The sequence below is a fragment of the Camelus dromedarius genome, chromosome 1 (genome assembly GCF_036321535.1).
Source record: "Camelus dromedarius isolate mCamDro1 chromosome 1, mCamDro1.pat, whole genome shotgun sequence".
NCBI classification, from domain to species: domain Eukaryota; kingdom Metazoa; phylum Chordata; class Mammalia; order Artiodactyla; family Camelidae; genus Camelus; species Camelus dromedarius.
The window spans coordinates 58,622,293-58,646,377 of NC_087436.1; the positions used below are offsets into that span (position 1 = coordinate 58,622,293).

General features: G+C 32.4%; 1 protein-coding gene across 2 annotated transcripts in view; it reads right to left on the bottom strand.

The window, feature by feature from the left end:
* GRID2 (glutamate ionotropic receptor delta type subunit 2) overlaps positions 1 to 24,085 on the bottom strand; it is a 1,267,385-nt gene that overhangs the window by 1,215,409 nt on the left and 27,891 nt on the right. The gene's annotated exons all lie outside the window — the stretch shown is intronic.

Consider the following 24,085-nt stretch of genomic DNA (forward strand, 5'->3'; position numbering starts at 1 on the left):
AAATATATATCTTTAGAATATATTTAAAATGTCATACTTGAAAATATTGTATCCCAGAAATTTAACGGTAAAAGTTAACTACCTATTTAATATTTGTATTGTAAATATGTATTTAATGAATGTTGTTTTCATTTTAGGAAATAATCCTAACCTTGACCATATCATCATACAAAAAATCGTGTATTATGGATTTACTTTGCTAAGAATGGGAAAAATATATAACAGGTAAATTCAACTTACTTAATGATCATTAAATGATCATTGTAAACAAATGGTATGTACGAATGGGAGTTAAAAAGCAAGTGTATATCATTTTATTTGTCAAAAAAGAGTGAGAGTACCTTGAAATACAGGTAACCTTACCAGGAAAGGTAAGAAGAGCAAACTTCAAATTAGTTTCAAACTTTCAAATTTATTTTGTGTTCTTGTTTAAAAGAGCTCTAATCTGTTGCCTAAATATTCTGATTGTTGGTAAACTTCATCACTAACTTAAATACGGTTTTAACAAAATATGACAAGTTTAAAAGACTAATAATGTTATAAATTTCTCTAAATGACTTAAATTTTCAGAATTAAAATCATAACAAAATAACTTCAAATTGACCTTGTCCCCAGGCACTTGACATTTCTTGTTAGGCATAATTCATTTAAAAGTTCTACAGAAATGCCTTTTTTCTCAAATATAAATATTCTTAAATAGATACTAGATCCAAAGTTTGGTAATACTAGCTCAGCCTGACAGCATAGTCAAAATCCTCTTTTACACTTTATCTAACATAGAAAGACTCAGTGCTGTACAGAGAGAGAGTACAAGTTTTTGTGTATGTATATGTATGTTCCAGAAAATCATAATGATTTGGCCATTTTTTGGTTAAAGATAGCATACAGTCTTACAACCTTGGCTAGATTGTATTTGGCTACAGAGCAATGATTTCATTGTGTTTTAGCCACTTCCAAATTGTTTGACCCCAGACAAAAAACATCCACTTGTTCATCATTTATTAAGCATGTGATTTGGCTGGCTCTTTCCAAAGCTCACTGCTTTGATTTTTCCAGTGCATTAGTTACTATAGAAACAATGTCATTGAAATATGAAAAGTATAGTGACATACCAAATCATAGTAGACCATATATAGAGAGAGAAAGAGATGTACGTGTGTTTGTGCACACTTGTATAAACATATATACACATCTATGCATGTATATATGCTGGCAGTATATGTATACTTGTATACAACATACATATACTGGTTTATAGTACAGATCTACATATAATTTGTTAATACATACATATATAATATATATGCAATACACATACACATATTAGGTTGAGAATCTCATCAATCAGAAGGATGCAAGGTTTCAACATAAGGTGTGGCTAAGTTAGTAAAACCAGATAATTTTAAAATAGAATTTTTTTCTAATACTTAAATTTTCAAATATGTAAGTACAAAGAAAAAGGCAGAGAACATTTTGTTGTGTATTTAAAATTCTTAACTCTAATGTAAGGAATCCACAAAATATACATATAAGGCAGAATTCAAAAATGTGTCAAATATTTAAAACTATAATTTCAGAAGAACAAACAAAAATGACAAATTTGAGAAAAAACTCTTTCCTCAGCTATCTTCATATGAAATTTAACTATTTAAAATGCATATTTGAGGGGAGGGTATAGCTCAGTGGTAGAGTGCTTGGCTAGCATGCACAAGGTCGTGGGTTCAATCCCCAGTACCTCCATTAAAAAATAAACAAATAAATAAATAATCTAATTACCTTCCCCCATGAAAATACGTAACTAAATAAAATTTTTTAAATAATAAAATGCATATTTTCCTAAATATGAACATTAATAAATGAATTAACTTAAAACAAAGGAGCATCCTTAGTAGAAGAAATGTGACATTGTGAGCAAGTATAACCATAAGATCAATATTTCAATATATCAAAAGGAAAGTAATTTTACTTGACATTTTAACTTTTGAAAAATTATAACCAAAGGGTTTTTTATCCTCCATAATCTGTGGCTACAAATTAACATTTTTGCACAACTGACACAAATTTTACTGTCTATCATGGCTATTAGACAAAATGGGTGGCTTGTGGAAAAAGTTAAAACATACAAAACAGAATTTTATCTCTCATATATGTGATGTCCAGTAAGCACAAGATTGATCTCAAAAGAGAAAGTGCATAAACTTACTCATAGTTTTCAGTAATATTTTAGGTATGAGAAAAATTCTCTATGCTTTAGAAATATTTTTTAAATATTGAAAAATGAGTGTTATCTAGTTCCCAGTGAGTATTTTGTTGTTGTTTTTATGAGAAACCACACTTCATTAGGAAAACAACCAGATAAAAGGTACTGTTTGGATTTATTTATCACAACATAAAGTTAGATATTATATTAGAATAAGCCAACTCGTTATCATATGTTGCCCTCATTCCCTTCCCTTTTCTTTATAATATGAAAGTCTTTCTAAAAGAAAGATAAAATTCAATTGCTATCTAATGCTACTCACAGTTACATTTCTAATATTTACTTCATGAAAACCTGTATTCAAAACTTTAAAAACTGCTCAGGCATGAAGCCTGGTTTACTGGTTAAGTAGTACAGTTTTTGCATGCCTATTTAAATAACTTCAAGAAACTAAAATATCAATTGGTCCAAAGAAATATTAGTGGCAAAACATATTCTATTTTAGAGAAATGAAACACTACAAATATTTTGAGGTATATGTATTTTCAAAAACTGGGTACACACTGGTAGTCATGACTGAAAGAATCTCTAACATAAAGGATCCTACATTATACAGAGAAAATACAAATCATAAACATGTCAACAAATGCATTCAAAATAGAAATAACCTAAGTTTAATAAGAGATAGTAATAAAAGAAAATATTGTGTTCTTGGATAATTAGGAGAAGAGTTCGACTAGGATGAACAGAGAAATCTGTCATGAATAGGTCAACTTTGAGGTGACTCTTGAATAATAAGAATGAGGCAACATGTAAAGATCTTTAAAAAAAGATTCTAAGCAGAAAATAGGACAAAATCTTGAGAAATAAACTTTACACAGAGAAACTTATAAGTCATTTTTTAAAATCACAGCAATGATAAAGGGGATGGTGTGGTAAGTACAGGAGAAAAGTCTCACTGACCTATCATTTCCCATATGATTTCTCACCTCCCTTTCATCTGTATTGTATTAGGCAATTATCATAGCAGTTTCTGCTAATTCTTATTAGTCCAGTCAAGTCTAGGACAACATTAATTATAAATACCTGAACCAGGTTTGCCATACTCCAACCTACATAGTGGCATATAGTGGACATGTAATAAAGTCTGATTGACTTGCTGACACAATTTGTATAGTGTATTACATCTTTTAATCAAATAAAACTAACTCATATTTGTCAGTTTAAAAATAATTATACTCTTGAGAAGATGGTAGCAGTGGCAGCAACACTGGCATTTCAATTTTTTTAATTCTTTAACTCTTTAAATTCCCATAAGGAAAAAACAAGACAGAACAGTAAGAGAACAAACAAAAATCACACAAGTAACCCAAAATTAAATGACAAAGTATACTCACAAACCTGAAAACACAAGCCATAATAATCTCAGATCTGCAGGTCTGGGGCTTATAAACAGAGGAAAGCAAAGGAAACCATTTTCACTAGCCCTTGACCCATTCCTTCTTTTAGCAACAGTCTTGAAGACAGTAGCCCATGTTTCCTATGTGGGACCTGGCCCCTCATTCCAGAGGAAGAAGAGTAGACCTTGTTTACAAATTATTGTACGCATCTGTTCTAACCTGTCTCGGAGAGACATTAAGGACTGACACAGCCTGCTTATCTCTATTTTGCCTAAGTCAGAACTCACCCAAGCCAGAAAAGTGGTGAGCACGGCTTGACAACATTGTAAGGTGTAGAAAAATTTGCAAGTGCCTGAGGCAGTAGTTCACAGTTGAGACATAAAACAGACTATCTAAGACCTGAGAGAAATAGCTGGGAAAGATTTTTCTTGTAAAAATCTGGGCAATCAATATGGGGTGGGTAAAGGGAAATTAGAAAGCCACGTGCATGCCGATAGTAAGATGCATGCTCAGACAGGATGAAGGAAGACCTTAAGCTTCCAGTTTGGGCTCTTATCTAGGCTCAGCTCAAGTCTGGCTAAATGGTGAAGGAAGGTTCCAGCACAAGGCCAATCTGCAAAGACTGAAAGGGAAGGTAATTTGCTTGCTTGCTTGCTTGCTTGTTTTTATTTTTTAGCTCCTGGCATTCAAGGAAACCTCTGTCAAAGCACTAGCCAAACACAAGCTAAGGAACAGAGACTTCAGGGACTGTAAACAATAAGGAATACCATCTGTGCAAAAATAGTAAGGAAAAATCACTGGACAAATGGACTACTATTATAGCCCATGATCAATCAAATAAATACATAAATAAAAGCAAACTCTGAAGGAGAGGGAGAGAATCTGATTTCCAAAAATAAAAGTACAGCTCATTCAAAAAGTCAAAATAAACTAACAGAAACCAACCCTAAAGAAGTCCAGATATTGGATTTACTAGACAAAAACTTTAAAACAACTGTCGTAAGTATGCGTAAAGTGCTAAAGAAAAATATGGATGAACTATACACCAAAGGAAAAAAAATGGAAATCAGGAAAATTATATACAATAGTCCTTCCTTATTCCCAGGGGATACATTCGAAGACCCCTAGTAGATGCCAAAAACTACAGATAGTGTCAAACACTGCATATACTATACATTTTCCTATACATACATATCTATGATGAAGTTTAATTTATAAATTAGGCACAGTAAGAGATTAACAATAATAACTAATAATAAAATAGAACAATTACAACATACTGTAATAGAAGTTATGTGAATGCAGTCTCTTTTTCACTTTCCCCCTCTCAAAATATCTTATTGCAATTCATTTATACTTCTTCTTATGATGATGTGAGATGATAAATGCCTACATGATGAGATGAAGTGAGGTGAATGATGTACAGACTGTGATGTGATGTTAGCATAATATTGACCCTATGACAATAAATAAGAAGGCAGAGGATCTACTTCTGGTGATCCTGGATCACTGAGCCATGAAATGTCAATGGCTGGATGTCAGGAGCAGATGATGTTGATGGTAGGGGATCCCAGGCAGGACACAGCAGGACAGCACAATATTTCATCACGCTACTCATAACAGCACGAATTTAAGACTATGAATTATTTATTTCTGGAATCTTCCATTTAATATTTTTAGACCTCAGTTAACTGTATGTAACTGAAACTGCAGAAAATGAAACCAGGATTAGGGGTAACTACTGTATGAACAAAATGAAATTATCATTAAAGAGAAAGAAATTATAAAAATGAAACAAACCAAAATTCTGGAGTTGAAGGAATTCAAAAGCAGATTTTTGCAGGCAGAATAGAGAATCAGTGAACTTGAAGACAAGACAATTTAAATTATCGAGTCTGAGTTGAAGAAAGAAAACTCAGATAAAGAAAAGTTAACTAACGGCCTAAAGGAACTGTGAAAAACCATCAAGCAGACCAACATATGCATTCTGAGGAGTCCAGAAGGAGATGAGACAGAGGAAAAGGGCAAAAAATAGTATTTGAGAAAATGATAGCCAAAAACGTCTCAAAGTTGATGAAAGTTACAAAACTATATATCCAAAAACCTTAAAAATTCCTAGTAAGACAAACGTAAAGAGAGATCAATACCAAGACACATTATAACCGGACTGTTAAAAGCAAAGAATTCAGTATCCAGAATATATAAAGAACTACAACTCAACAGAGACAACCCAACTTAAAATGGGCAAAGCACTTGAATAGACATTTTGCCAAGGAACATAAAGATGGCCAATAAGCAAATGAACAGATGTTCAACGTCATCAGTTATTAGAGAAGTGAAAATTAAAGCCAAAATAAGATACCACTTCACATCTATCTGAATGTTTATAATGAAAAAAAAAGGAAAATAAAAAGTGTTGGTGAGGGTGTGGAAAAACTGGACCCTTCATATTAGCTGATGGGAATGTAAAGAGGGTCAGCCACTGTGAAAAACAGTTTAACAATTCCTTAAAATGCTAAACCTGTAATTAACCATCTGATCCAGCAATTCCACTCATAGGTATATACTCTAAATGAATGAAAAAAGGGACTCAAACGAACACTTGCACACCAATATTCATTGCAACATTGTTCACAACAGCCAAAAAGCAAAAAGAACTCTAGGGCCCATCAACAAATGAACTAATAAACAAAATGTGATATATATCTACAGTAAGGATATTATTCAGTCATAAAAAAGAACAGAGTTCTAAAGGAAATTCTGACACATCCTACAACATAGTTGTACCTAGAAAACATAATGCTAAGTGAAATAAGTCAGACACAAAAGGTCAAATATTGTATAATTCCACTTATATGAAATATCTAGAATAGGCAAATATCTAGATACACAAAGTAGATTAGAAGTTATCAGGAGCTGGGGGGAGGGGGATTGGGGAGTTATTGCTTAATGAGTAAAAAGTTTCTGTTTAGAGTGATGGAAAAGGTTTGGAAAGTAGTAGTGGTGATGTTTGCACATAATTGTGAGTGTACTTAATGCCACTAACCTGTACATTTATTAAAAATGGACAAAATGGCATGTTTTATGTGAAGTATATTTTGTCATAATAGAATAAAAATAAAAATAATTTTAAAACAAAGACTCAGAAAGAAGATGAGACACAATAGAAGATGCCTTAAGAAAAATAGAAGAGGGAAAAGGAAGGCAACTTTAAAAACTAAAAAAGAAATAAAACTTAAAAAGGATTGAAGACAAACTGATATATATGGAAGGCAGGCAAAAAGATTTCATGCACCTATGTGAGGAGACCCCAAAGACTAAAACGAAAGCAAAGGACCACAAAATAATTTTTAAATTCTAATTTAAGGAAATTTTCCTGAAATTAAAAAAAAAAATGTTAAACTAAAAATTGAAGAGCACGCCATGTTCCTGAAAGATCACAGAAAGTTAGAATCTTTTCTTAAAAAGTGAGAGATTACTCTATTAGAGAATAACAAAATATCCTTTGGGTATTTGGGGGATTAAAGAGCAAGGTTTAAGGGAAAAAAACAGCAAGGGAAAGTAAATTAGAGTATGAGTAGATTTTTCAGCACTAAAGCTGTATACTAACCAAAAATGAGGTAGCAAATGTATGGTACTCAAAAATTGAATTTTACATTCAACAAAACTGGCATTCAGTCAACCAAAATGACTAGCAAGACTCACAGAAAAGGACAGGTAGTGAGCACTGACCAACGATAACTTGTAGAAATAAGACAAAATGGAAATTATAATGGACTGTGGTAATGTAATAACTATTTGCCTCCATAAATTGAGTATAGCAGACATAAAGAAATAGAGAGAGAATGTTACTTTTGAGGACAGGAAACAATTTGTGATTAGGATGGAAGTAGATGGAGGGCCTTCTAGGATGACCAGTAAAGTTTTATTTCTTGATCTTGCTATGGTTACAAAAATGTTTACCTTACAGTAAGTTCTTAAACTGTACATTTTTGCATGTTTGGTTTCATCATCTATGCTTTATTTTACATTAAAAGATTTTAAAATATTTTCCTCTTAGATTACACTCAATATCCCTAATTATATACTTAACAGCAAAGTGATATAGATATTAAAATACTATTTCTTTTTTAAAAAGGTATATCCCTAATTAAAATCTTTAATATACATTATAAATTTCCCAGAATAAGGTCCTGAAATTTATTCTTTCTCTATTTATGTATTACTTTCATTTCTTACAAAAATATTTTAATCTCACTTTAGAATATAATTTAAACAAAAATTTGAAATATGTAAAAATATCAATCTTCTTTTTATTGACATTTATATCATATTATATTTTAGGTCAATTTCCCTGTGTATATGTGTATATATATATCTACATACATGTCACAGGTTAATAATGGATTGATATCTACGAGAGGATTGGTATTATTACCTTGGCAACTGGTCATGTACGTACTCTTTAACCTGGCAAGTTTACTTTTTGTGGTATCATGAAGTTAGACTCCCTCTTTTTTTAGTGTCTTCTGCTTGGAAAATTTAACAACTACCTTATCCGTTATAAATGAATAATTGTATTATTTTCCATGGTCTAGATTATCAAATAACTGTTTTACATGATTTTTTTTCCTGAAGTCTACTTTAGATTAAAGCCTGACTTGTACTCTGAAAAGCCAAGGGTAATCACATCCCTATCTCAGGAACCTTACTATATAATACAGTTAGCTATTTGTGGTTATTAATAAAACCTATTCATTTTTTCATTACAATTAATTTTGAACCTTAAAAAAAAAGCACTTTCTATTGGTAGTTTCCCAAATGTTCAATTGACACATATATTTTCTGAGCATTCTCCTAGGTCTACCAATTTAAGGCCAACAAAGACTCTAATTAACATTGTAATTAGTATCTTTGATCTCTTTCTTTATAACCTATGTTACTGAATTTCTTTCTACTCTAATTACAGTTTGTTTACTTAATTTCTATTGGGTAACATTTAGCTGTGAACTCTCCCTTACTTAGTGCCTTGGAACATTATGTGTTTGGATAAAATGTCTTGTAAACCATGTCTTAATCTCTGAAATTTTCTTAAAATATGCTTCTCTAATTAGTATAGATCCTCTACAATGTACATGAATAAACTGCCATAATCATTCTTTGTATTCCTACAACCTTCTCCCTTTTATTTATACCTAGTTCAGTAAGTGTAAACACTAATTTGGTTATGAGAAAGTGGGAACTAACTATTGATTCTTTCTGAAAGATAATTTGAGTAAGTTCAAAATTATGCCTCAGGTACCCTGAGTTCTAATCTGTTCCTTAATACTGAATGCTTCTGTTATTATATAATTTTCTTCCTTTGAAATGAAAACTAACTTGCAACTCTGGTAAGGAAATAATTTGAAAATTATTAGACTCTAAAAATGATTTATATAAAAAACAAAATTCTATAACTTTGAGATTTCAATAACTAGAAGCACTTGCATAAAAGAACTAGTCTGTTGCTTTCACTTTTATTAAAGAGCTGTTAGTATTTTCTGATGATTAATTTATCCTATAAATGGCAATTAATTTTTTTTATTTGGACTAACATATGAAATGAGTTTCTCATAAATCATTGCAAATGATAGAAAAACATTATAAGCTTCAGCCTCTTATTTATAACCAGTCTCCCAAATTTGCTGTTCTATAGGTTATTACCCTAAAGTTTCATCTAATGTGATTTCCAAGCATCTCATATAATATAAATGTTTCCAAATCTCAATAGTATTATAAATCACAATATTTTGAATTGCTGGCAAATACAGAATATAATCCTCTATCTAAAATAGAGGTTTGTATTAATTTGAAATTAATGGCTCTGTCAGTGTACTCTTAAGTATAGATGGCTCTTTAAATCGAATTTAACCAATACATTTCTGCACTTTATTAAACAACCAAAGAAGAAGGGCTCATCTTAAACACATAGACTAGTCATAGGCTAACTTTATGAAGTGGATGCTTACTGTTTATTTTATTTAATGCACACAAAACCACCAATGTCATACCACAACATGGAAGCGTACTTGAACACACACACACACACACAACACACTGATTCATACCCTCACACACACAGTCTATTATCAGGGAATAAACATCTTTAGATACTGACCCATCTGATGCTTGAATATTATGTCTGGTCACATACAGTAATCCCTCTCTTATTCATGGGGCATATGTTCCAAGACCACCAGTGGGTACCTGAAACCAAGGATAGTACCAAACCCTATACAGACTTTTTTTTTCCTATAAATACATATCTATGATAAAGTTTAATTTATAAATTAGGCACAGTAAGAAAATATCCAAAATGCCAGCATCACTACTCTTATTCTTTGGGACCATTATTAGGTAAAATAAGGGTTACCTGAACACAAGCACTGTGATACTTCAATGTGATAAACAAGATAGCTACTAAGTGATTAATGGCAGGATACGCTGCCATGATTCATGTTCCAGGAGGGATGGAGCAGGAGTATGTGAGATTTCATCAGTCAGAAAGGTATTCAATATAAAACTTAATAATTGTTTATTTCTGGAATTTTCCATTTAATATTTTTGGACCATGGTTGACAGCAGGTAACTTAAACCACAAAAAGCAAAACTGCAGATAAGGGAGGATTCCTGTACTTATTTAAAATGAACTCATTCCTTGGCCACAATTCTTTGGTTCAGGGCTGAAAAAACAGATACAGATTGGCAAATCAGTCCTTCCTCAGAAACCTAAAATTGGATCTGAGAGATTCTAATCTCAACTTCCCAGCTCTCTGGAATGGAGTAGATGGAAGTAAAGTTAAAGCTGTTGGCAGTGGCCATCTTTGCCCTTTATAAGCTGGAAAGCAGAAAAGTTTGTCAGGAATAAGAGAAAAGAGTGAAGGAGCCAGCCAAGGGGAAATAAAGGAAGGGATCTAGCAAGCAGATTTCCTGGGTTCTGCCTGGGGCTGTTCAGGTTTTTCCAGGGTTCAGCAGTGCTTTGATCCTTTGGTTCTAGAAAGTGTACTGTATCATTATAATATATTTATGGTTACCTTTCTATAGATAGATAGATATAGAGACACACACACATCACTTGCAACTAAAATATTTTGAAATAAAACACATTAAATCATTGTAAGAAAAGAAAACATTTACACAAAAGAAGATAATTCCTTTAACTTGGCAAGAATTTTTTTTTAACAGTATAGGAAATTTCTTAAATTCTATATGTGATTATTCCCATGGAATGAGAAGAGTACAAATGATTAGCTGAAAATCAATCAAAATACTATTGATTTTCTCCCTGATATTTTATTTAAAATTCAGAAAATAAATATGAGTTCAAATTGTGCCAAGAGCCATATATAACTTCATAAGGTTTGTTAGTCATAAGAGAAGATAATTTTGTTTTCTCAGACTTGTCTCTCTACACAAGATAAAGGGGATAAACCAATGGAAATTAGACTTCTATGTCTTTGACTTAATCTTAGAAGGATTAAAATTAATAAGGTAAAGACTCCTAATAATGATATTACAACTTAAGGAGGAAAAACCAGTGAGGAGCCCTGTTGGCTCTCATAGGTAAGAGATGATAAATTAGCACTAAAAATGAAGTAGTTCCCCATTCAGTAGTGGCTACTGAAATGAAGATGTTGTTTCTTCACGTGATACTTTTACCCAAATTCTGACTTCTCTAATAAGAGAAGCCAACTATGTGGTAAATTACTAATGTTACATTTTATAATTTGGTACCATTTTCATTTGTATATTAAAAAGATTGGTGATTAAATATGCTTAAAACATGTGGCTATTTTTAATGGATAAAAATAGCAGTATGAATATACTTCATTCTAAGAACTTCTTCCTTCAACTTACAAAAAAAAGACATCAATATAATATTACTTAAGATAAAAAATATTTGTAAAAAGATAAGTATTGGGAACTTCTTTCATTTTTTGTTGTTGGGAGTGTAAAATAGTGTAGCCACTACAGAAGAAAGTATAGAGGATCCTCAAAAATTTTTTAAAAGACTTACCATATGATCCAGCAATCCCACTTTGGGTCATATATCAAAAAGAAATGAAACAGTATCTTAAAGAGTTATCAACAATCCCATGTTAATTGTAGCATTATTCACAATAGTCAAGAATGTGGTAACAATCTAAGTGTCCACTGACAGATGAATGGATAAATAATTATGCAACTGATATACCATACTCACACATGCAGTGGAATATTATTCAGCCTTTAAAAAAGAAAAAACCCTGCCATTTGTAATTTTCATGAACAGGACTTTATGCTGAGTAAAATATGCCAGACACAAAAAGACAAGTACTGCATGACACATTTGTATGCAGAATTTGAAAGTCAAACTCATAGAAGCAGAGAATTGAATGGTGGTTGCCAGGGATTAAAGGATCGGGGGAAGTGGGGAGATGTTGGTCAAATGGTACAAACTTTCACTTATGCAAGATAAATAAGTTCTGAAGATCTAATGTTCAGCAGTGTGACTATAGTTAACAACACTGCATTGTATACTTGAAATCTGCTTAGAGTTCTCACCATATAACACAAAAACTGTTAACTATGTGAGATGATAGATATGTAATTACTTTGATTGTGGTGATTATTTCAGTGTATACACATACTGAAATATCAGATTGTACTCAAACATAACAATTTTTACCTGTCTATATATTAATAAAACTGGAAAGGAAGAAAATGCCATTATTACACACATTAGGGCAAGATATTTCCCCAATTTAAACTAAAAAATTTTAAGTGAAAAGAGAAAAATACGTTGAAATATTTATTTAAATATCATGTGACTTCAGTCATGTTAATAGGGCAGACACTCATATTCCTTCTCATCAGCCATTCTCTCTTATTCCTTGCTAAGAGTCCATATTTGTTGAAGAATTCAAAGCTATTTTTCTCAGGGAAGTTGAGTTCCTCACTAAGCTGAAGAAAAGAATAAAAATGGGTCCAAACCATCAATGAAATTTTCATTCATTTTTTAAAGAGATTTTTTAGAGATTAAGGTTTATAACAAAACTACAAGGAAGGTACAGAGATTCCCCCTATTCTCCTGCCCCCAAACATGCAAAGCCTCCCCCATTACCACATCACACACTAAAATGTCACATGTTTTACTAAGGATGAACCTACATTGATACAACATATTACCCAAAGTTCAGAGGGTTCACTCTTGGTGTTTTACTTTCTGTGGGTTTGGGGGAAAAGAATTCCATCATTGTAATATTACATATTTCATAATATTTCTTGTTCCTGTCTTTCACAAAGCAGATTTTAATTATAATGAATCCTAGCTTAACAACTATTTCTTTCATGGACTGTGTCTTTGGTGTTGCATCTAAAAAGTTATCACCATACCCAAAATTGTCTAGCTTTTTTTCTGTATGTATAAAGCTCTATATTTACTGAGAATTTTATAGTTCTGCATTTTACACTTTGATCTATAACCCACTGTGAATTAAGTTTTTTGAAGAATATAAGGTCTGTGTCTAGATTCTTTTTTTTTTTTTTTTTTTTGGCGCATGAAAATCTAGTTGTTCCAGCACCATTTGCTGAAATGAGTACTATTGCTTCATTATGTTTCCTTTGCTCCTCTGTCAAAGATTAGTAGACTATATTTATGGGGGTCTATTTCTAGGCTCTCTATTCTGTTCTACTGATCTATGTGTCTATTACTTTGCCAATATCACTCTGTCTTGATCACAGTAGCTTTATAGAAAGACTTAAAGTCAAGTAGTGTCAATCCTCCAATTTTGGTCTTCTCCCTGTGTTGGCTATTCTGGGCCTTAGGTCTCTCCATATAAATTTTAGAATCAGTTTATCAGTATCATAAAATAACCTGCTGAGATTTTGATTGGAATTGCATTGAATCTATATATCAAGTTGGAAAGAAATGACATCTTGACAATATTGATTTTTCATATCCATCAGCATGGAATAGCTCTCTCCATTCACTTAGTTATTTTTTATTTCTTTCAAGAGTTTTATAGTTTTCTTGTAGAACACAGATGGTCTACATATTTTGCTAGATTTATAGTAAGTATTTCATTTAGGGGGTGCTAATGTTAAAATGTTAATAATATTGTGCTATTAATTTCAGATTCTCCTTTTTCACTGCTGGTATATCGGAAAGTGATTGACTTTTATAAGTTAACCTTATACCTGCAACCTTGCTATAATCAGTTTTTTAGTTTTGGGATTTTTTTGTCAATTATCTTGGATTTTCTACATGGATCTAGATGACCATGTCTTCTGTGAACAAAAATAATTTTATTTCTTCCTCCACAAACTATGACTTTTATTTTCTTTTCTTGCCTTACTGCATTAGCGAGAGCTTCATGTAAGATGTTGAAAAGTAGTTATGGAAGGAGATCTCCTTACCTTCTACCTAATCTTAAAGTGGGAAAGCTTTAAGTTTCTCACCATTGCATATGAAATTAGCTATAGGTTTTTTGTAGATATTCTTTGAGACTGAGGACATTCCCTTGTGTTCCTAGTTTATTGAGATTTTTCATCATGCATATGTGTTGAACATTGTCAAATAGGTCTTCTGAGTCTATTAATATGTTCTTAAATTTTTTTTTTTGGCCTATATTTTGATGGATTACATTAATTGATTTTTGAATGTTGACTCAGACTTGGATAACTTGGATAAAGCCCACTCAGTTGTGGTATATAATTCTTTTTATACATTGTAGGATTCAATTTGCTCAATTTTATTGAGGATTTTTGCATTCATTTTCACAAGAAATACTGGTCTGTAGTTTTCTCTGCCTGGTTTTAGTATTAGAGTGATGCTGGCATCATAGAATGAGTAAATATTCCCTCTGCTTCTATACTCTGAAAGGGATTGTACAGAATTGGTCTAATTCCTTCCTTAAATGTTTGGTAAAACTTGCCAATGAACCCACCTGGTTCCGGTGCTGTTTTGGAAGGTTATTTATTATTGATTCAATGTCTTTAATAGATATAGCCTTATTCAGATCACCTATTACTAGTGTGAGTTATGGAAAATTGTGTCCTTCAAGGAATTGGTTCATTTCATTTTGGTTATCAAATTGTGAACATAGAGTTATACATAGTATTCCTTTTTCATTCTTTCAATGTCCATGGGATCCATAATGATGTCCCTTCTTTTACATGTGATATAAATAATTTGTAGCTTCTCTTCTTTTTTCTTAGCCTGTCAAGAAACATATCAATTTTATTGATCTTTTCAAAAAGCTTACTTTTGTTATCATTGATTTTTCTCTATTAATTTCCTATTTTCAATTTCATTGATTTCTGCTCTAATTCTTGTGATTTATTTTCTATGCTTACTTTGGATTTAATTTGCTCTTCTTTTTCTAAATTTCCTGAGGCAGAAACATAGATGATTGATTTTAAATCTTTTTCCTTTCCTAATATATGCATTTAATGCTATGGATTTCCCTCTTGTATTGCTTTAGCTATATCTCACAAATTTTGATAAGCTGTGTTTTCATTTTCATTTAGTTTAAAATATTTTTAAATTTCTTGAGATTTCTTCTTTGACTTACATGTTATTTAGAAGTGTGCTGCTGAGTCTCCATGTATTTGGAGGTTTTCCAGTTTTGATTGTGTCACTGGATTCTAATTTAATTCCACTGTGGTCTGAGAGCAGACATTATATAATTTTTACTCTTGTAAATGTGTTAAGGGGTGTTTTGTGGCCCAGAATGCTGTCTATCTTGGTAAATATTCCATGTTAACCTGAGAAAAAATATTTATTTGGCTGTTTTTGGATGAATCAATCTATAGATGTGAATTATATCCAGTTGATTTATCATGTTGTTGAGTTCAACTATTTTCCTCACTGATTTTCCGCATGCTGGAGTTCTCCATTTCTGAGAATTCTCCAACTACAATAGTGGATTTATCTATTTCTCAATGCAATTCTATTAGGATTTGCCTCACACAGTTTGACACTCTGTTGTGAGATTTATACACATTGAGGATTGTTACATCTTCTTTGACATTTGACCCATCTATGATTATATTCCCTTTTTATCCCCGGTAATTCTCCTTGCACTGAAGTCAGTTCTATCTGAAATTAATATATCTACCCCTGCTTTCATTTGATTAGCCATAGCATGGTACATTTTTCTCCATTCATATACTCTTCCTCTATCTATGCACCTTTATATTTAAAGTAGGTTGCTTTAGACAACATATATGGTTCTTGTTTTTTCATCCAATCTGACAATGTCTTTTAACTGGCTCATTTAGATAATTGATGTTCAAAATATTATTGATATAGTTAGATTAATATCTACCATATCCATTACATTTTTCTATTTGTTGCTCTTGTTATTTATTCCTATTTTTGTCTTTCACTCTTTTCCTGTCATGGTTTTGAGTATTTTACACGATTCATTTTTCTCTCCTTTCTTAGCATAGCATTCTTTTTCTTTTTCACTTTTTTAGTGGCTGTCCTTAAGTGTGCAATATACATTTACATTTAATCCAAGTCCACTTTCAAATAACACTATACTACCTCACAGGTAGGGTGAATACCTTGTAACAACAAAATAAGCTACACAGGGAAAGCCAAATACTGCATGATCTTCCTTATATGTAAATCTTAAAGAAAAAAACAGAGTCAAACCCACAAAAACAGAGAGTAGAAGGGTAGTTACAAGGGGCTGGAGAATGGAGAAAACAGGGAGATGCTGGTCAATGGATAGAAGCCTTAAGTTAAAAAGATGAAAAAGCTCTGGGTATCTAATTTACAGCAAGATGACTATAATTAATACCACACTGTATGCTTATAATAATAGAAGAGTAGAACTTGAGTATTCTCACCATGAAAAAGAAAAGTTAACAATGTGAAGTGATGTAGGTGTTAATTAATCTGATTGTGATCATTATTTCACAATGCATATATATATCAAATCATCATATAGTACACTTTAAATACATGCCATTTTATATGTCAATTAGTAACTAATAAGGTAGGGGAAATGAAGATTCTAGACTCCAGTCTTTGAGCTGTCCTAGGTGACACTGAGTCGAACAGAGACAAACTGTCCCTGACAACCCATGCCCAAATCACAGATTCATAAGCAAAATAAGTGTTGTTTTTGTTTTGAGTCACTAAGTTTGTAGAAGAAAGAAGTTTTACAGCAAGAGATAACTTGAACAGAAGCCAAAAATCTTAAAAATGTTAAGTAATCAAGGGAAAATAATCATTAAAGATAGGTTAAAGCAACAGGGAATAAAAGCATTTGAGAATATGTAATTTCTTTCACAGTGGTCCACAATTAATTTCACACTCCAAATATTTTTCTTTAAATATGCTTGGCACAAAACACTTTATTTTCTCATACTGAGGCAGGGGTGTCAGTGTGCATAAAGAAATTCAGATGGCATTCCTATAAAAAATTTAGTGTCTCAAATAAATTAGCTAGCTGGCCTAGCTTCATTTTGAAGTTTTTCAAAAAATACCTTAGATTATCATGTGATTATAGGATAGGTGTTGTATAATACAGTTGATAGATAATATTTACAATGTGTGTTGTGTGTATATACAGTATTTATACACATGCATACAATAACAATGATAATATTCAACTAGTCTACAAATGCAAACATGCCGAGGTAGATTAGTCTGAGCCTTTCTTTTCCAGTTGGCAAAATCAATTCCTGTACAGAAAACTTACATAAAACATCAAAGTTTTATAAAAAATATTTTAAATAAAAAGCACAGTAAATAAGCAGAGGAAAGATAAATTTGAGAATGCAATAAATAAAAATAAGCAATTATAATAAATTAAATTTATTCTTGCAATACTAGAAGGAAATATATAAAATAGGCTTTCTTTAGTTTATATTACACCTTCTACTCATTTAACAAATATATTTACTGAATGACTATAACATCATGCCATGTTTGTCCATTGCTTCAACCATGGGATACATAGTGAACACAAGGGACAAAGATCCTTGCCTTTCTATACACAGTCAACTCATTTCCAGAACATAGCTTAGGAACAAGAGAATATAGCATTAGGATACTGAGAAGCAGTTGCCAATTTTCAAGTATTTTAAAGCATCTTTCAATGAACAGATTGCCTGAAAATTTGTATGCTTTTCTTTTACAGTAACAATCAATACACGTCATCATGTTACTGAAAACTCCTTCCACCAAAATTGTTTGCAGAAGAAATCTATGAATGAACACTCACACTTGAATCTTAATTGATTTATCAGATTTTGTTCAATGAATTTCCTTTCAAGAAGATCCTTCTATAGATGTTTATTGATTATGAGTAAATTCACCAGAAAATTCTAGTGTGCTAATATAAGACTGTTGCTTCTAAACATTTTAACTCAAATGAGCCATTGATGAGATAACTGACATCACTAAATATATGGCTTTTTCAACCTTATGTCCCACTTCCTTCAATAAACCATTAAAGCTAAAGTGATCACACCCTCTCAATTCATAGCTTCATTTTTTAAACTTATATAGCACTTAAATCTATGCTCTCTGGGGAGTTTTATTTAATTTTTACATGTCCATATATTATTTAACCCTTGCATTTTATTTAACATTTTAAGTTCTTTTTATCCTAACTTTCAGTCTCTTGATGATAATTACTTTAACTCATTTTTTAAAAATATTTTTATTCTGTTGTTTTTCTCCCCAAAACTAGAATGTAGGCCCCTGAGGGACGTGACTTGGTCTAATTTGTTTGTTTTTTAATTCTAAGTGTCCGCACAGTGCTATAGACACACAATAACATCTGTTAAATAAATGAAGTAGTCAATAAGTGTTTGTTATTACTCAATAAAAATAAAAATACTACCTGACAAGGTACAACCAATGATTTTGATATCCTTCAAACTGTCACATAAATTTTAAAAGAAATATCAAAATATTCCTTTATCCATAGGAGTCTAACAATGAACCTTGATTCTCAAGTGTTTATCTGTTTGTAGCAGATGTGAGGATAATTTTGTATGGTTCCCATATTAGATTCTTATCTAGCACTCAGCATTAGCCAAATTACTTCTTAGAAATAGCTCCTTAAGGTTCACATTTCTCCACATGCAATCTCAGACACCATTTGCTAATATTGTGAAATAAAGAAATACTTTGAAATATTGTCAATTATGATTTTGCAGTGAAATTTTTTCCTTTGTTCTCAAAGCAATTTTTTTTTACCAATGTGATGTATAAAAGTATTTTACCAAGAGAAGCTGTCAACAATGTGTGTCTAGGTAAACTTGGAAAGTCACCATGAAGTAGCACTTGCCCTGTCACTTGTGCAAATACAGCTGGGTAGGCACCCACTGTGTAACTTGACCTCTGGTGGCCTGAAAAGACTGTCCATTTCATAAATCCTTGGTATATAAAGGTGATCCCAGGCAAAAGGTAGGTAGATTTTTACAAGGCCAAGAATTCTCTTCAAAGGAAAGGATGGAGAACCTACATCCTTCCCAAAGACCTTTAAAGTTAAGCATTTTCGTAATCTATGCAGTTGAGGTCCTAAGATATCCCTAAATAATGTGCTTCAGTTTAACAGCTGACAAGAGATCAAAGGTCCCTAAAAGAAAGATCAGTCAGAGTGAGGTGATGGAGGGCCTTGGGAAAGCTGGGTTGCAGCACATGTTATGCATGGTTGTAGAAGCACTTCTAGACTTATTAGTAGCATTTTTCAGAGAAATAGCTGAGCATATGAATATAAAAATAAAATTGAAGCTTTAGAAAATAACTGTGAATTGCCATCTCTTCCTGGACAGGAATCTAAACTAGCAAGGGAGACAGTAGACAGAACACACTGGACCATATGGGACTCATTTCCAACACTGACATAATGTGGCAGTGACAGAAGCAATGAAAGCTAGAAACTGAAGTGTACTGGAGGACTGATGAGCCTTTCCAATCTGATTTGAAAAAGTAATTCCAAAAAATACAGAAGCCACATATATTAAGCAAAGAAAAGAAAAAGGATATAAGCTTACACTGAAGCAATAGTCTATCAGAACTTTCATGGTACTCATTTACTTATTCATTTAATATTTATCACAAATATGTGCAGAGACTGGTTTTAAAAACTTCTGCTGCAAGCCCACACAGTCTAAAATACTTGACATATATTATTCTCTGCCTTGTGGCCTCAGCAAGAACTCTGAAATAGACGAGTCCTGTTTTAACTTTCTGTACATTAGTCAGCACTGTGACAGTCATAGTGAACCAGACAAATAAGCCATAGGCACAAGCTTTGAGCAGTTGACAATATAATGGAAAAGAAAATGGTAAATAAGTAAATGCAAAGCAGTATCCTGTATAAAAATCACAATGCAATGTAGTAAACAGAGGATGCCATGTGAGCATCTAGGAACAGATAACTATCTTTCTCTGCTGGAGGAGGACAGGGACACTTTACAGAGGAATTATTTCTTTGAGTTGAATCTTGAGATATTAAGTAGGTGTTCATCATGTAAAACTCCAGCTAAAGAAAACAACATGGTCAAAGGCACCCAGACAGGAACTAGTAAGGTAACAATTCTCAAGGGAGAGTCAAAGATCAGGGAGAACATCTGAGAATGCAGGAGATAAATGTGGGAATTAAGCAGGTACCAAATTAAGATGGACTTTTTGCACAGAATTTCAAAGAATATGGACACCATTGCTAAGCCTCTGAGCTATTCTAAATAAAGAATAACATTATTCATACTGCTTCAGGACGTTCATGTTGGAAAATGTAGTGAACAGATACAGGGGGAAATTAAAAATAAGATGACTTCATTTTATTGTTTCAAAAATTTGATTTATATGAATGGTGACTGTGTGTATGTATGAGAAAGCCTGGGAGAGGGGGGCGGAGTGTGGGAGAGAGAGAAAAGAGAAACGAGATGCAATTTCTAAACTAGATATATAATTTGTCTGAATTTTCACAATAGCCTTATTTTATAATTTTCCTAAATTATGCTTTGTAAATTGTTCATTTAAAAAGTCCCTTCCAAGGGAATTTTTAGTCTACTTTGTGGGAATTCATAGAAAGAATTTTGTTTCCCAGATTCAAGAAAATGCCAGAGACTACCATTCATAAACTCAGTTTACTTGTGCTGAGTCCTTAGCTATGTGTTTTCAACATGAGTCTAACAAAAATGAGCTTTATGTCTTGAATTCTTCTCTGCACAATTTCAGTGTTTATACTTACTGGTTTGGCAAGAAACCAGATCATCAGTTCATGTAGAAAAACTTGGCAAAGGAGACCTCTGCTTCTACTGAGAACTCCTTCAAGTTTCATTTTGTTATTAAAATTATCTTGATGTATATTATACATTCAGTAGATTCCACAAGAGTGAAATAGGCAGAACATTGGAAAGGTAGCATTATCGAGATTTAGTATCGTACAGGGGCTAAAGAAGCAACTCAAAAGTCACACTGCTTGAATTTAAATCCTGGCTCCATCTCCAAGTAGTTCTGTGACCTTCTGCTGGCTAATCACCTGCTTTTTGCCACATTCTCCTCATGTTTAAATTCCAGATTTTCACCTCTATTTCATAGAGCTATTATGAGGATCACAATAATGTAGGAAATATGATCAGCCCCATGCATGGCAAATATATAAATATATATATATGTCAATAAATGGTACCACTAATATTGTATAAATATAAAAATACCACTGCAATGAGTATTTTCTTCCTTTACTGTTATAAGATTGTTAATGAATATCTAACTGTTCTAGTTTTAAAGCCAATATATTGAACATCATATTTGATCTTCTTTCAAACTCTTTTAAAATCTTCCCATTTTCTCCTTATACCTTAACATCACAAAAAAATTCTGACAGCAACATAGATAGTACAGCATAATGGATCTGCATTTTAAATCATCTTAATGTTTGTTATATCAATAAATGAATAATGGAAAATATTCAGATGCTGAATATGCAAATATAACACATATACTTAAACTATTCTCTTTGATACATGGTAATGACCACAGAATTATAATGGTTCACCAAAAATTATGCTGCCTCATATAACAGTTGTGCCAGGTATTTCAGAGGAAGGTATAAATCTCCAATAATGTCCCTGTGGCAATGGGAAGTAATTCGAGTATTTCACACTTAAAGATTAATATTTTGGGTTTATACTGTACCTTTCATCTAAAGGCCTCAAAAAGCCTCCATAAACATTAACTCATTAGCTTTTCAACTGCCATCCCCCCATAAGGCAAGGAGGTATCCAACAACATTTTATAAACAAAGAAAATAAATTGAGAAGAACTAAATATTACACTTATGATTTAGTAATCATGGTACACTGCAAGATTTTTTTTTATTTTAAATAGTGTTAATGAACTCAAATATTTTCTACACATACACAAAATCCTTGTATGGTTTTCACTATGCTATTTTTCATGGCATTCTCTTTAAAAAACACTTTTCAGTGCCATATTTTTATGGTATCTAAAGGCATAAAAGTAAGATGTTTTAGAACAAACTTTCTTCATACAATGCATTTAATAAATATAAAGCTGAGAGAAATAGAGAACTTGGGTGCATATCTCTCTATGTGTTTTCACATACTGCAAATTTCTCAACACCAGGCAAGATACCTTCCAATTTTTTCACAAAAACTAATTTAACACTCCATTGAAAGTGTAGAGAAAAGATATTGTGCCTCAGGGGTAAAGACTTTTCTACTTAAAGACGTACAGACCTTTAAAATTAAACCAAAATTATATAAACACAATATGTCTGTTGAATAAACCCAAAATTATACAAATACACAATTATGTCTTCATTGATCAATGTATACTTTATACCAACATGGATTTAAGATCTTTTGTGATACAGGTCCAATAAATTTTTCTAATTTAGTCTCCAAATATTTACTCCTCATTCAGCCTTTATTTTATTTATAACACATAACCCATTTTCCTCAAAAACATGTTCAACCATTTCCTTATTGTGTTTTGTTCCTTCTCTTCAGAATGTGCTTTCTCTATAGGTTATGTATCAAAATCTATTTAATACCTCTTCTGTGCAACTTCTAAGATATTCTCTGAATCAGATGCTGTTGGTGCCTCACCTAGAAACCCATTACAGTCCAGACACTTTAGGTTCACACCTGTGCACTTACACACACACACACACACACACACAGAGAGTTCATGGATAAAGACTAATGGGTATAATAGTCCAGGTCTCTAGTTTCCAACCACTATAATGCAATTTTCATTCCAGAGACCCCTTTGAGATCAGGCAGAGGACAAAGTTCTGGAACCATTTATTTGCTTTGCTCCTAACTATACCCTATATTGCTCTGCACACTCCTTTCAGTTTTCTTCTGGGAACAATCCTCAATAAACTATTTGCACAAGAATCCCCATCTCAGGCTCTGCTTCTAGGGAGCTCAACCCACAGTACCCACAATTCAATGGATTCCTGAATTCACTGTAACTTTATTTATAACAGTAGACCATAAAATAATTTAAAAGTCTAATAATGGGGGTCTGGCTAAACAGATTGTTTTCTATCTTCACAGAATAACACACAGATATTAAAACATTATTTTATAAAATACTGAACAGAGTTCGTGATATAATTATGGTACAAAATATTGTGTATAGGCTTATGCACAAAATCCATCCTGAACACTGGAGATATGTCTGTGACACTATAACATAAAATTCCTGACCTTGTTAAGTGTACACTAGCATAAGACACATATCATACAAAGTATTACACAATCACCATCTTTTAGCTTCTACTGAGATCAATGATGTGAAGGACAAGCACAGCTATGAAAGGTGAGAGATCTGACTTGGTCTGTAAAGTCAAGAAGACTTCAGCAAGGAAAAAGCATTTAATTAGAAAGGTAAGGCATGATAGGGTACGAAGTTGGGAAAGTCATCTACAAAGAGGAAGCAGTAAACCCAATGGTCCCGAGGAAGAAGGATCATGACACATTTGAGTAAAAAACTGAAAGAGCAATGTGGTTTGGGGAGCAAAGACTGATGAGGAGGTAGTGGTCTGAAAACCCAGAGCCTTACAAGTTGTCGTAAAGGTCTTAGTTTTTGTCTTAAGACTCATACATGTCATACAAGAACATAATAGATTTTAGGCATAGTAAGGACATGATACAGTTTTTATGTTTTAAGTATTACTCAAATTACTCTAAAGAGTAACACTACTAATAGGAGTGAGGCAGAAGACACAGGTGTGCAAGTTATGAGGTTACTGCAATAGACCAACTAAGAGATGCTGAGCACCTGAGCTAGGGAGTAGTACAGAGATGAATAGCAACAGATCAACTGGAGATATTAGGAAGCAGAAACAGCTGGATTTGTGTTTGACTGGTTATGGGGCTGCAGATTAAAGGAGACATCAAGCATTACTCCAGGGGTTCTGGCTTTCCCAACTGCCAGAAGGTGGTACCACCC